This window comes from Lates calcarifer, unplaced genomic scaffold (genome assembly GCF_001640805.2).
Source record: "Lates calcarifer isolate ASB-BC8 unplaced genomic scaffold, TLL_Latcal_v3 _unitig_891_quiver_1619, whole genome shotgun sequence".
NCBI lineage: Eukaryota > Metazoa > Chordata > Actinopteri > Centropomidae > Lates > Lates calcarifer.
The window spans coordinates 1,485-14,626 of record NW_026118074.1 but is presented as its reverse complement, the minus strand read 5'-3'; the positions used below and the strand labels follow the sequence as shown (position 1 = coordinate 14,626).

At 39.8% G+C, this 13,142-nt stretch overlaps 1 long non-coding RNA gene across 1 annotated transcript; it reads left to right on the top strand.

Moving 5' to 3' along the window:
- Positions 1 to 2,236: 2,236 nt before the first annotated feature.
- On the top strand, positions 2,237 to 5,571 carry LOC108880323 (uncharacterized). Its single transcript, XR_007812677.1, has 4 exons — positions 2,237 to 2,400; positions 3,418 to 3,481; positions 4,114 to 4,187; positions 5,447 to 5,571. It is a non-coding gene; the product is annotated as an uncharacterized LOC108880323 (long non-coding RNA).
- The last annotated feature ends 7,571 nt before the right edge of the window (positions 5,572 to 13,142 follow it).

The following is a 13,142-nucleotide window of genomic DNA, read 5'->3' as shown; positions in this document are numbered from 1 at the left end:
ACTTGTGGATGCCAAGTGATGCAACTTTGTGTTGTGGTACTATAATGATGTTTTACTTGAGAGAATTTTGGGTTGATGTGATTCCTGAAGATGAGAGCATCTGGAAGTGTTGGGACAGCAAGTTAAAAAGTAATATGTTGACATGCAATATTACCAAATTAACTCAGGATCTAGATTCAGGCATATTTGCAAATGAAAAAACACATGAATAACATGATTTTATTCTTTTTTTTTTTTTTTTTTTTTTGGGCAGTCTGATGGGTTTCAGTGGATGGATGGCTGATGGCAACCAACCAAAGACATGGTGCTGGAAGAGTGGGTAGAGTGTGGACTGAAACAGACAGATCTTAAGTCCTCTTGGGAGACTGGTTAGGTGCTCCCAGTCACAGTGATACTCTGCTTACCTGGGACCAAGGTAACACAGAAACAGACAGGAGGTGAAGCAGTCTTGCGCCAGCTCTCAGTGATTTGGGGGAACAATACCAACAGCAACTGTCACTCACAGCATGCACATGGACGTTGAGACCTTTTTACAGGACGTAACCCTACTGTTGGATACAAAGCTGACTGATGGTGGAAAGTAAATGCAGAGAGTTTTTCCAGACTGGCAAAGCTGGCATGCCAGTATCTCTGTATACCAGCAACGTCACCGCCCTCTGAGCGTGTGTTTTCTCCCGCCAGACTGATTGTGATCAGGCTGGACATACTTATTTTGCTCTACTAGAACAAACTTTTTTTTTTCATATTTGTTCACAGTGATAATTTAATGTAACCAGGTGGTAAATGCACATGTTTAAAGCATAAAATAAAACTACTCTAAGTACTGTTTTCTGCTGCAGCTGTACTGTTGGTGGTGTAGTTTCACTATATGTCAAAGCAATGAGCCTGCTGAGAGGTCAGGGGTCACTGGGAAAATGCAGGAAGAAAATGCTATGCACCATTTTTCTGGGCATAGTTACTGCTATCGATGGTGAGAACATCTATGAATGATGCTATTTATCGCAATGTAACTGTAGGTTAATTCCTTAGTGTCTGATTTATGTATTAAAAATCCACATCTTGTTTAATTGTTGGGTTTAGGATTGCCAAGGCTCACGGGGGGAAAAACTCATGTGGGTCACAAGAGCTCCTTGTCCGTGAGTTAGGTAGGCAGCTGGCGATGATTCTTTGTTTGCAGTTTTGAATTTTTGCTTTTCTAATTCATTTAACTGTATAGACAATATTTGTTTACTGTGTAGAATGAAGTAGCTTTAAAGTTCAATCTGTACTGTGCAGTGACTTTTTGTGACAGTGTTGTAAATATATTTTGTTTTCTCGATCCTAGAAAGGGGCCACTGACGTATTTGTACTCTATTTGTACTGTAGTTGCAGTGTTGCCAATTCTCATGCTTCTGGCATGTGACACACGCTTTCGCTCTCCATCTCACACTCTCATGCTGCCCGAACAGTTCCCACACCAAAACCATGGATGTAATTGTAATTGTGTAATTGTGTAAATGTTAATTGTTTCTCTGGAACGAGGATCCTTGCTGGCTTACAGCAGATGCTGTGTGATGCACAAAATTAGAGGTAAAACTGAATAAATGACTCAAATGTTTTTTTTTTTAATCAATATATCAGCCTCATAAGGATTTGCTGATATGGCACTGTCTGACTGATTTTTTGTAACTCTCAACCGTCTTCTTGAGGGTATTTTAAATTTGTAAGTCATTTACCTCATGTGTGATAGTGTATGTGATCTGTGCAGTTCATTATCTTTTTATATGCAGTCTATGGTGACTTAAGTTCATTAAACCTCTCATCAAATGTATTTATTCATTCAGGTCTCAGTGTGGTAAATCCTCATCATGTAGAAGATCAGAGATGGACCACTACAGGGCAACTGTAACTAACTGCAGTATACATACATGTTACAGGAGCATGCTCATTAACTTGGCCATTACAGATTGCATGTGGCTCATATCCAATTTGTCAGAAAATAGTCACAAATAAAGGAGTTTCACCTTCAGATTTTGTGCACTGATGATGCGTCTGGCGCATGGCTGTCCCCTTATAATACAGCTAAGGTTTTTTCCGTCTTTACAGTGGGTAATTTTAGGACCAATCAGACACGGCTGATAGGCGGGCCACAATGAGCCAGCCAATCAGCGTTTTTCTGCGTATGTCGTCATTGGTCGCGACGCGTCTTATCATTGGCCATTACCCTCTGGGAGGAGCGAAGCGAGACTGAGAGAGGAAGTAGGAAAACATTAAACTCAAGTCTGAACAGTTGCTTCTGTTTGCTAGTACTATGAAAAAAACGTCGCTATCGGAGAGGTTTAAATGCTAAAACAAACTCTGGAGCTGCTTCTTTGTCGAACAGGAGTGAGGCTGGACGCTGAACACACCTGTGGCGCAAAGGTAAAGCAAACAGTAAGCGGCTGGCGTTAGCATTAACGTTATCGGAGAGCGTTAGCATTTGCTTCACGCCTTATCATTAGCTTCGAGCGTTAGCATTAGCTTCGAGCGTTAGCATTAACATTACCCTGTAATTATATTTTTAAATTTCATTCTCAGTCTTTTATGTTAAGGTTTAAGTTTAGGTTTAGGTTAAAAGCGTGTTTGTGTTTCTGTGACTAAAGCGTCCCTGACATGAGCTGTGGAGGGTGGTAACTGTTAAGTAGTCTGTTTGTTTACAACTCCGTTTGCATTTCTTAATAATTACTTTGCAGGCATTTTACTGCGTCTTTGTAATTTTGTACTCCAGTTTAGTCGTTTTAAGTCAGTTTATGGCGGATTATCACATCGATGTGATCATTTTGTGTCTTTTTGTGGTGGTATTGCATCGTTTTGCGTCTCTAGTTGGCTGTTTTACGTCTTCCTATGATCAGATTCTTGGTGGTTGTTTTGCGTTGTATTGTGTCTTTGTAGTTTTGTTCCAGGTTATTAAACGTTGTGTGTGGTGTGGTAGTTAAGCATCTCATTGTGATCATTTTGCAACTACGTTTTTTTTTTTTCCCCCCTCTTTCGTTTTGTGCTCTTATAGCTATGTGGTAGTAATCTGTACATAAACATCCATTGATCCTGAACCCTGTTGACTATGTTATTGATTAGAAATTTGTTTGTGGTGACTTGAGACTTTACTGAGCTCACTTTTGTGTTACACGTTTGAAAACTAGATTTTAACTCTGTGGTCCTTCACAAGTTTTAAGTCTCAAGAGAAGGTCACAATGTATGAGCTGAGATTACTGTTAGAAATTATTATTTAAAAAAACTAAATATAGTAATATACTAGTAACATAATTAATTTATTCACCTCAAAGTGTAATTGTCAAGTTTTCAGTGTTGTATTCTTCTATACTGTTCAGGTTTTGGAGGTGAACTGTTCTTTATCAATTAAGTTATTTGTTTTTCAAGTGTTGTGCTTGTGTTTTCCAGGTTTACTCGTTCAGCTGCTGCAGCCTGACCAGAAATACCAGCTCTCATCTTACAAACCAATCAGGTATGTGTCCTAAAAATTTACCCTGAAAAAAATCTGTTGGTGAGCTGAATTATTAATGTTAATAGCAGTGTTAATCCTTTACAAATCCTTTGTATTTAATGAGTCAAGTATTGAATATAATAATAACTGATTAATCGTGTCTATAATTTGTCAGAAAATAGTACTAGTTATAATAATTTTCAAAAACTAAATAGTAGAACAACTAAATAGTTGTCAGTTAATTTTCTGCCTGTTGACTGAAGTATAATTAGAAATACCACAAGTTAAAAACCTGTTTTCAAAAATGTGCTTAAGTGAAAGTTTTTATTATGCAGTTCACAGTAATATACTTGATTCCTCTAGTGATTAGTTGACAGACAATTAATATAGATATTTAAGATTTAAGATAATCATTTTAGTTAATTTTCCCCAAATATTTTTTGTTATTGATTCCTAAAGATGTGATGCTTTTTCTTGTCATATGTGACAGTAAACAGCCCATTTTCTGAGACACTCCTCTATTGTTTGGAAAATGTTCTGGTTCAGCTGTAATGTTGAATATTTATGTGTGTTTTGGGATTAAACTGTTAATGAGGAATAGGTCAGTGTATTGATCATTTTCCTTTGTATTATTCTCTTTTTATTTCCTCCAGGTGTCACCACTTCATCCACGATTGCAGAGTCTTTGTACAATGAAGTTCTTTGAAACCAGGACAGAGGCCTCCAGGTAATTCACAAACAGCTTTACACAAACTGTCCAACACAGAGCACTGACATTAAACTCTAATATCCCGAGTATTTGATCTGAAGTCTGAATAGTCTGATTTGTCACAAAAAGACTAAACTCATTGTTAAAGTTTATAGTTCATGAATGTACAGTTAAATGAAAATGAAGAATTTAAACATCAGTTCTCTCTCTCCCTCTCTCTTGCTCCTTCTCACTCTCTCCCTCTGTCTTTCTGTCTCTCTCCCATGCCTGGCACACACTAAAAGATTTTTCGAATCTTACACGATTTAGAGAATGTGAGAGACCACACACGACAACAAATAATGACAGAATTCACAGTTTATAGTGTTTGATATACAGCAAGAAGAGTCTGGACTGTCAAAAGTCAAAATCTTGTGCGGTCGAACACGACTTTAAACAAACAGCGGACGACAATGTCTCTTGTTTGTTTTGGTTTTCTGTCGTCAGTCACCTTGCTTCCTGATTGGCTATCATTCCGTTCCACATGACAATCCACAGAGTGTGTGCTCGGCTTTCCACAGTGTACTCCCCACGCAACAGGATTTTCAATTGGAAATATTGAACATGTTTAATATTAATTGGGGCAGCTCCGATCATTTTCAGAGCAGATCAGGGAGGGTAAAATCACTCTGAACACACTTCACACAACAGGAGAATCCCGCAAGATAATGGCCTTTACTGACTTCAATCGGGAGGGGGGATTATCTTTTAGTATGTACCCCGCTTTACACTCATGCTTTCTCTCTGCCTCCTTCTCTATGTCTCTCTTTCTCTCTTCCTTGCTCTCTCTCACTCTCATGCTTTCTCTCTATCTGTCTCCCCTTCTCTTTTACACACGCTTTCTCTCCCTTTCCCTCTTATTCAGTTCAGCGTCACACTAGAAACACTGTCATTTTGCTTCATTTTGGCTTCTATCAACCAACTTCAGCTCAAATTTTAACTGACTTTGGAGAAAAACATTTCTGTCCACTGTGTGAATATCAGGAGCTGGTGGAGTCAGTTCTCCACTCAGAGCAGCTTCTTCTGTCTTTCTGTATAAAGCAAACGTAACTCTTGGAATAGTTCTGATTAGTCCAGAACCAGTTAGTTCACACTCTGGTTTTTTGTAGATTTAGTGTCTTTTACCTCTCTATCTTTTGACAGTTTGAAGGTCAATACCCAAAAACTCTCTGTGCTTTTATTTTGATGTGTTAAAAGTGACATCTTTATATAAATGTCTGTTGTGTTTTTCTCCACAGGATTCAAATTTTAACCATTAAATGAAGGGAAGAGACAGACGTGGAGACATTTCCAGAAGGTCAGTGTTAGTTTATTCTTTTCAGTCTGACTCTGTCATTATCTCAACTGCAGTTTGACTCTTTAAAACCTCATTTTGAACAAATACCAACAAATTAAAGCTGCTGTAACTTATCAGTTTTAATTAGTATCTTTCAACAGTGTAGCTGCAAATAGTCAAAAAATATGTATAACAAAATACATGTACAAAACAGAAAATATAAAACCTTAGTTTGGAATATAATACAATAGGAACCCTTTTAATAAATAAAATGAAAACCTTTAAATATTAAGGATAAAAAGAAAAAAAAAGGAAAAGGAAAAATATATTTTAAAAACCAAGTATAAAACCTTTTTTAAAAAAAGATATTCAAAATTTAAAAAGTATGAAACTAAACTAAAGCTAATTAAAATAATGTCTGAACAATGAGTGTAAAACCTTTTATGAGTTAAGTGTAAAACTATAAAAACTTAAAAATATATATTTTCTAAATATAGGTTTAAAAATTAAAACATGAGAATCATGAAATTTTTCTTGAGATAAAATGCAATGAAATGAGACACAAAAGTTTAAAAAAACACTTTTAATGATTTCATTCCAGACAACAAATCACTGCAAAGATAATGACAGACATTTGTGTTTTATACACATTAGTCCTTGAAAATGTGCCTATGACTACATTACAGATAGTAGAGAAAAAGTGTTTTCACTTGAACAACAGGAAACCAACACGGTTTACAGCAGTTAGATGGTGGAGGTCTTTAATTAACCGCTTAGTAACACTTTCTTCATCCACGTCAGGGTCTTCAGCTGCTGTTGTCTTCTCATCCTGTAGAAACAAGAACATTGGTTAATGACTAAACTTAAATAACTAAACTTTTTTCAATTCAGTCAGTATCACATATTGTAACGTGTTTTTCTACAGTCATACTATACTATGACATTTTTTGACCATTTCTGACCCTATACTATACTATGACTTTTTTTTCATGATTTTTGACACCATACTATACAATGACATTTTTTATGATTTTTGAGGCCATACTATATAATGACATTTTTTGACATTTTTTGACGACATACTATGACTTTTTTCCATGATTTTTGACGACATACTATGAAATTTTGTCATGATTTTTGATGACATTCTATACTATGACTTTTTTTCAAGATTTTTGACGACATACTATATGACATTTTTTCATGACTTTTGACGACATACTATATACTGACATTTTTTCATGATTTTTGACAACATTCTATACTATGACTTTTTTTCAAGATTTTTGACGACATACTATACTATGACATTTTTTGACCGTTTTTGACGACATACTATACAGACTTTTTTTCAAGATTTTTGATGACATACTATGACATTTTTCCATGATTTTTGACAACATACTACACTGACTTTTTTTCATGATTGTTGACGACATAGTATATGTAGCGGCCCACTTGGAATAACCAAATAATGCAGAGAGCTTCGACTGGTGCATGCTTTACTTCTCTCCTCTTTTCTTCTCCTCTAATTTTGACACCGTGAAAACTCCTTCTGCTTCCAAGGGCGCTAAGTTTATGTTCAGCCTGCTAGCAGCCTATCTCCACCTACACGTCGCACTGACATTCCAACAGAAACAACGAGAGCAGGTCATTTACGACAAATCGTGAGCGGGAAGTCTAGCGGCAGCAACAACAGGAAGTATACGGAGAAGAAGAGCAGTGCTCTTCAAAATAAAGGCACAAAAATAAAATGACAGAACTGCTTCCTTTACTACAAACACAATTTGCTGTCATTTACACTCCCACCAAATCCTACTACAATGAATGAACAAGTACACAAAGAGGAAATGAATTGTGTAGGATTTCTTGACTCTAATAAATGAATAACTTTATGTTGAACTATCAGAGGTATGCAATTGAACTGTACAACATCATACAATGAAGCAATGTGTACACAAACAGTTGTCACTCTGTCTGTTCCACTCAATTTTCAAGGAGAAGCACTAATTTTTGGATTGGTCTCTCAATAACTGAAGGTTTGGATGGGGGATCTTGTTTTCTTTGAGGCTTTCGCTCTCCTACTTGCACTTTAACTCGACGGACTAAGCCATCGCTGTCTTGAACAGTCTCCACCACTCGTCCAAGTTGCCAATGATTTCTTGGGAGGTTGTCGTCTTTAATGATGACAATATCATTGACTCTGAGGTTGCGCTGAGGTAAGTGCCATTTTTTTCTTGTGGATATGTTGAGTAGATACTCCTTTTTCCAGCGACCCCAGAATTGTTCAATGAGATACTGAACTCTCCTCCATCTCTTTGTAGCATACAAATCCTCCTTGACAAATACTCCAGGAGGAGGAAGAGCAACTTTAGATTTCATCATGATGAGATGATTCGGTGTTAAAGGTTCCAGCGCTTGTGGATCATTGATTCCATCTACTGTTAATGGGCGGCTGTTAACGATAGCCATGGCCTCATAAAACAATGTTCTGAGAGAGGCGTCATCAAGTCGACCCGGGCACTGTGCAAAGGTGGCGTTTAACACGTTTCTAACGGTTCTGATTTGCCGCTCCCAGACACCGCCTGCGTGGCTGGCAGAAGGGGCGTTGAAGACAAATTCGCATTGCCTTTCAGTCAAGAAGATTTCCAGTAGTTTGGCGTCACATTGTTTAAATGCTTCCTTAAACTCATTTCTGGCGCCAATGAAGTTAGAACCTTGGTCGCAATGTAGTTGTCGGACAGCTCCTCTGAGGCTGATGAAGCATCTCAATGCATTGATGAATGAGTCTGTCGACAAATCTTCGAGCATCTCAATATGGACGGCTCTAGAGTACAGACATGTGAAAATTAGTCCATATCTTTTGTATTCTTTGCGGGCTTTCTTTACAATGAACGGGCCAAAACAGTCCATGCCGCTATACGTGAAAGGTGCTGAGGCTTCAAGACGTTCTTTAGGTAGTTCAGCCATTCGCTGGTTCTCTGTTGGCCGTCGAAGTTTCCTGCAAAGCACACAGGTGTGTATTAGCTTAGCAACCAGCTTGCTCCCACCAATGACCCAGAATCCATTGGTCCTAAGCTCCATTTGTGTCTGGGTTCGACCCTGATGGCATGTCTTAGCGTGGTAGTGGGACACAATCAGCTTAGTAATATGACTGTTGTTTGGTAAGATGACTGGATGCTTGACTTTGTGACAGAGAGATGACTGTTTTAATCTCCCACCAACACAGAGAAGTCCTTCAGACCAGAAGGGATCAAGACTGAAGAGAGAGCTTGAGTTTGGAAGGTCTTTTCCACTTTGAAGCATTTTAATTTCATGGGGGAAGGCTTGCTGCTGTACGATCTTAATTACTGTCTCAGCAGCCTTCTCACGCTCCTCGACAGTTACATGTTCACTATGTTGTTTTTGTTTAGACATCAGTCTCTTGATTCTTGCAACCACCTTTACAAGTGTTGTCCATGAAGAAAACTGACTCAGACGCCTGAGGATGTCATTGCAGTTATTGGTTTCGGTTGCAAGTACCTGAATTGTTTTGACTTCAGGATCACCGACGAGTAAGTCTGTTGGAGTTCTGGGCGTTAGATGTAATTCACGCTCCCAGAGAAACTTTGGTCCTCGCAGCCAGTTCGTTGAGTGAATGTCTGAAGCGCGAAGACCTCGGGATGCGTGGTCGGCTGGGTTTTCTGAGGTATCCACATAATACCATTGATTGGGATTACTATTGTTTCTAATCAGTTGAACACGGTTTGCAACAAATATGTGGAACCTACGAGCATCATTGTTGATGTACCCAAGTACGACTTGTGAATCAGTCCAGAAAAATTCTTGATCAATTTTCATGTCAAGTTCACATTTTAACATGACACTGAGCTTTGCAGAAACTACTGCTGCTGCGAGTTCTAGCCTTGGAATACTTGTGACCTTTGAGGGTGCGACCCTTGCTTTCGCCATCACGAGACTGCAATGGACTTCGTCCTTGTCATTTTTGTACCTGAGGTAAGAACATGCACCATATCCCACACAGCTGGCATCTGAAAAATGGTGTAACTCTACTCTGACAATGTCATGAAAGTCATGTGGGTGGTAACATCTCTGAATTGAGACCTCTTTCAACTTGAGAAGACCATTTATCCATTCCTCCCACCGTGGCTTCATATCTTCTGGGAGTGGGTCATCCCATCCGATACCTCTGTGACAAAGCTCTTGAAGGATGCGTTTTCCACTTAGGCTGAATGGAGCGATGAATCCGAGTGGATCGTAGAGAGAGGCGATGACAGACAGACAACCACGACGAGTTGAAGGCTGATCTTTCAAAGTGATGTTAAAGCTGAAAGTGTCATCCTTTATTGACCACTGAATGCCGAGAGCACGTTCTGATGGCGTTGGATCAAAACCTAGAGGCTCGATGTTTGCTGCTCTTTCAGAAGGGTCTAAGCAAGAGAGCGCTGCTTCTTCATTCGAGTTGAATTTGTGAAGGCGCAGGCCTCCTCGTTGGCACAACTCTTGCGACTCAGAGATCAGTTGTTTGGCTTCATCAACTGATGGGACGCTGACTAGCCCGTCATCAACATAAAAGTTTTTCTCCACAAATGTTGATGCTAGAGGATAGCTAGCTTTGTGTTGTCGTGCTAGATGCTTTAAGCCAAAATTGGCACATCCAGGAGATGAAGCGGCTCCAAAGAGATGCACCGCCATCCTGTACTCCTGTGGTTCCTTCTCCAAATCTCCGCCTTCCCACCAGAGGAACTTCAAATAATTCCTGGATTCAGGAGTGACAGAGAACTGATGAAACATTCTTTCAATATCACAAATAATGGCTACGGCTTCCTTCCTGAATCTGCAAAGTACTCCTACTAGAGGATTGATTAGATCAGGCCCAGTTAGCAGAGTGTCATTTAGAGAAACACCATGGAATTTGGCTGAACAGTCAAAAACGACTCTCAACTTATCCGGTTTTCTGGGGTGGTAGATGCCATGATGTGGAAGGTACCACTCTGTCTCTCTCTCAGATGTTGTAGGGGCAGGCTCTGCATCACCGTTGTTAATTGTTTCTTCCATGAATGTTTTGTATTGATCATAGTATCGTTTGTTGGCCTTTAATTTTTTCTTAAGACACTGTAGGCGAACTGTGGCTAGCCTCTTGTTGTTTGGTAGGTTGGGCGGGCTGTTGCCTTTGAAAGGGAGAGGCATTTCATAATGCCTGTCCTCCTTCTGTGTGATGTGGTTACTGAGGAACTGTATGAAATGAACATCATCTTGGGACACATGTTTATCCTCATGAGTTCTCTCAATGAAGTCTGATTCCAGGGCCTTTAGAACATCTGTCGTCGATGGAACTGGCAGTTCTTTTACTGTTAGCCGATGCACAAAGCTTTGACTTCCTTGTCTGTCTAGGTGGGGGTTCGATGAGCCTATTATACTCCATCCTAGTTCTGATCTCTGTGCGAACGGTTGGTTTCTGTCACCTAGGATGACTTCAAGAGGAGCCAGTGCTGCTGGACAGTCGTATCCTATTAGGAGCCCTACATCACAGTCTTGGAGGGGTGGTAACTTATCTGCCAAGTTTCTGAGATGAGGCCACAGTAATGCTGTTTCCTTCGTTGGAATGTAAGACTTGTCCACCGGGATGAAGTCACGACTGTAGGCCTGCTGTAGTTGAATGCAGTTCTCCGAGTGGAGACCTCGAACCTGTAGACCATGAGCACTCTTGCTTGATATGATTGTGTCAATGGCTGTCATAGTACTAAGTTTCAGCTTTACTGGCTGGACATTCACATTCAGTTTGTCAAGTACATCTTCCAAGACAAATGTTGAGTCACTCTGTGTGTCCAGTATCGCGTATGTAAGTATTTCTCTGTGTGGTTCTTGTACTGAGGACACAAAGACTGGGACGATATTTGAGGTAGCAGAAGCGTGTTGTGTTGATGTATGGGACACGACCTTATGTGTTTCCTGACTTGCACGTTCTTCTGTGGAAGTGGAGCTATTTGTTATTGCTTCTACAGGTCTTTGCTTCCTGTCTTCATGCAAGCAGGTTGGGTGACGACGGCTGCATATATTGCACGTGTGTCGCCTCTTGCAGTCCTTGATCATATGACCCTTTCTCAAGCATCCAAAGCAGAGTCGATTTTCATGGATGAATGCCCTTTTATCTTCAACACTCTTTGTTGTGAAAGTGGGACACTTTGTGATGCCATGAGCTTCACCTTTACAGACAGAACAAGGTGATTTTGGTTTACTGCTGTTTGTTTCTTGTTTCTCCTGAGCGAAACTCTTTGGTTGTGTGTTTGTGTTGAAGGCTTTGGCTCTCTTTGAGATTCTATCATCTACAGGTTTGAAATTTATCAACAGTGGAGAAGCAATAGGGTTACAAGCTATCCGTGCTTCTTTGCTCAGGAACCCTGTGAAGCATGCAAGATCTGGATAGTTGCCAGATGTGTCAAGTTCGTCCACAACAATTCGACTCCACTTTCGGACAATCCATTCTGGCAGTTTTTTGAGCAACTTGTGGTTTTCCTCACAGTCATTAAGAATAGTCAGTCCTTTGACGTATGGGATTGCTTCAGTACAGCTTTGGAGAAAGTCGGCGAACTCTCGTAGTGCTAGCGGGTCGTTTGTGCTGATCTTTGGCCATTTCATGAGCTTATCACGGAAAGCTCTCTGTATGGTGAATGGGTTACCATATCTGTCCTGTAAAACTTTCCAAGCTCCATTGTATGCATTCTCTGAATCTCGATAAAAGAAACCTTCTACAGCTTTGCGCGCCTCTCCAGCAAGATAATTTTTGAGATAAAACATCTTCTCACTCGCTGAGAGTGGTTTTCTGTCAATCAAAGTCATGAATGACATCTTCCAATCAGTAAACCTTAAAGGATCACCACTAAAGGTGGTGGGTTCAGGGACTGGCAAGCGATTCATACTTAATGAGCTGGCGATTGCTTGAGCTAGACTGACAGACTGCTGGGTCATTGTCATTTCAGGAGCTGCCTGGTGAGGTTGGAATGAAGCAGCGTCTGGATTCAGTTGAGGCTCAGTTTTTATTTTATAACACGCAGAGCTAGTTTTGTAGTTGATTTCTTCATTGTGGTTCTCAAAACCTTCAAAACTGTCATATGCTCTCACACGAGCTGCTGCGATAGCAACTTCCTTTTCTGCTTGTAGTTGTTGCAGTTTTGCTCTCTCTTGTTCCAACTGTTGTTGCATTTCCACCTCTCTTTGCTTCATTTCTGACAACATTTTTGCCTCTTTAAGTTTCCATTCACTTTCTAACTTGTGAAGATGTGCTTGCTGTGCTTGAATTTCTTCCATGGCCTTTGATTGCTCCAGCTTAGCAGCAAGCTCTGCTTCTGCATCTACTCTACTGCCGTGGGTACTAGCTGAGCCAGAGTGTTTGCTCGATTTCTCTAATGACTCGAATGAACTTACAGTTTCAGTTTTAGTTAGGCCAAAGACAGACCCATATTCATTTTTGTTTAATGTTTCTCTTACTCTTTCCTTTTCAAGTTGATCATTATAATCTTCATTAATAGTCTCTATACGGTTGCTTATGAGGTCACGAATTTCCATGGTCAGTACACCACAGGCATCCATTTTTTTGACGATCTCTGGTGTGGTGTTACTGTTACGTAGAATAGGTTCATACTGTAGTTTTACAGCAT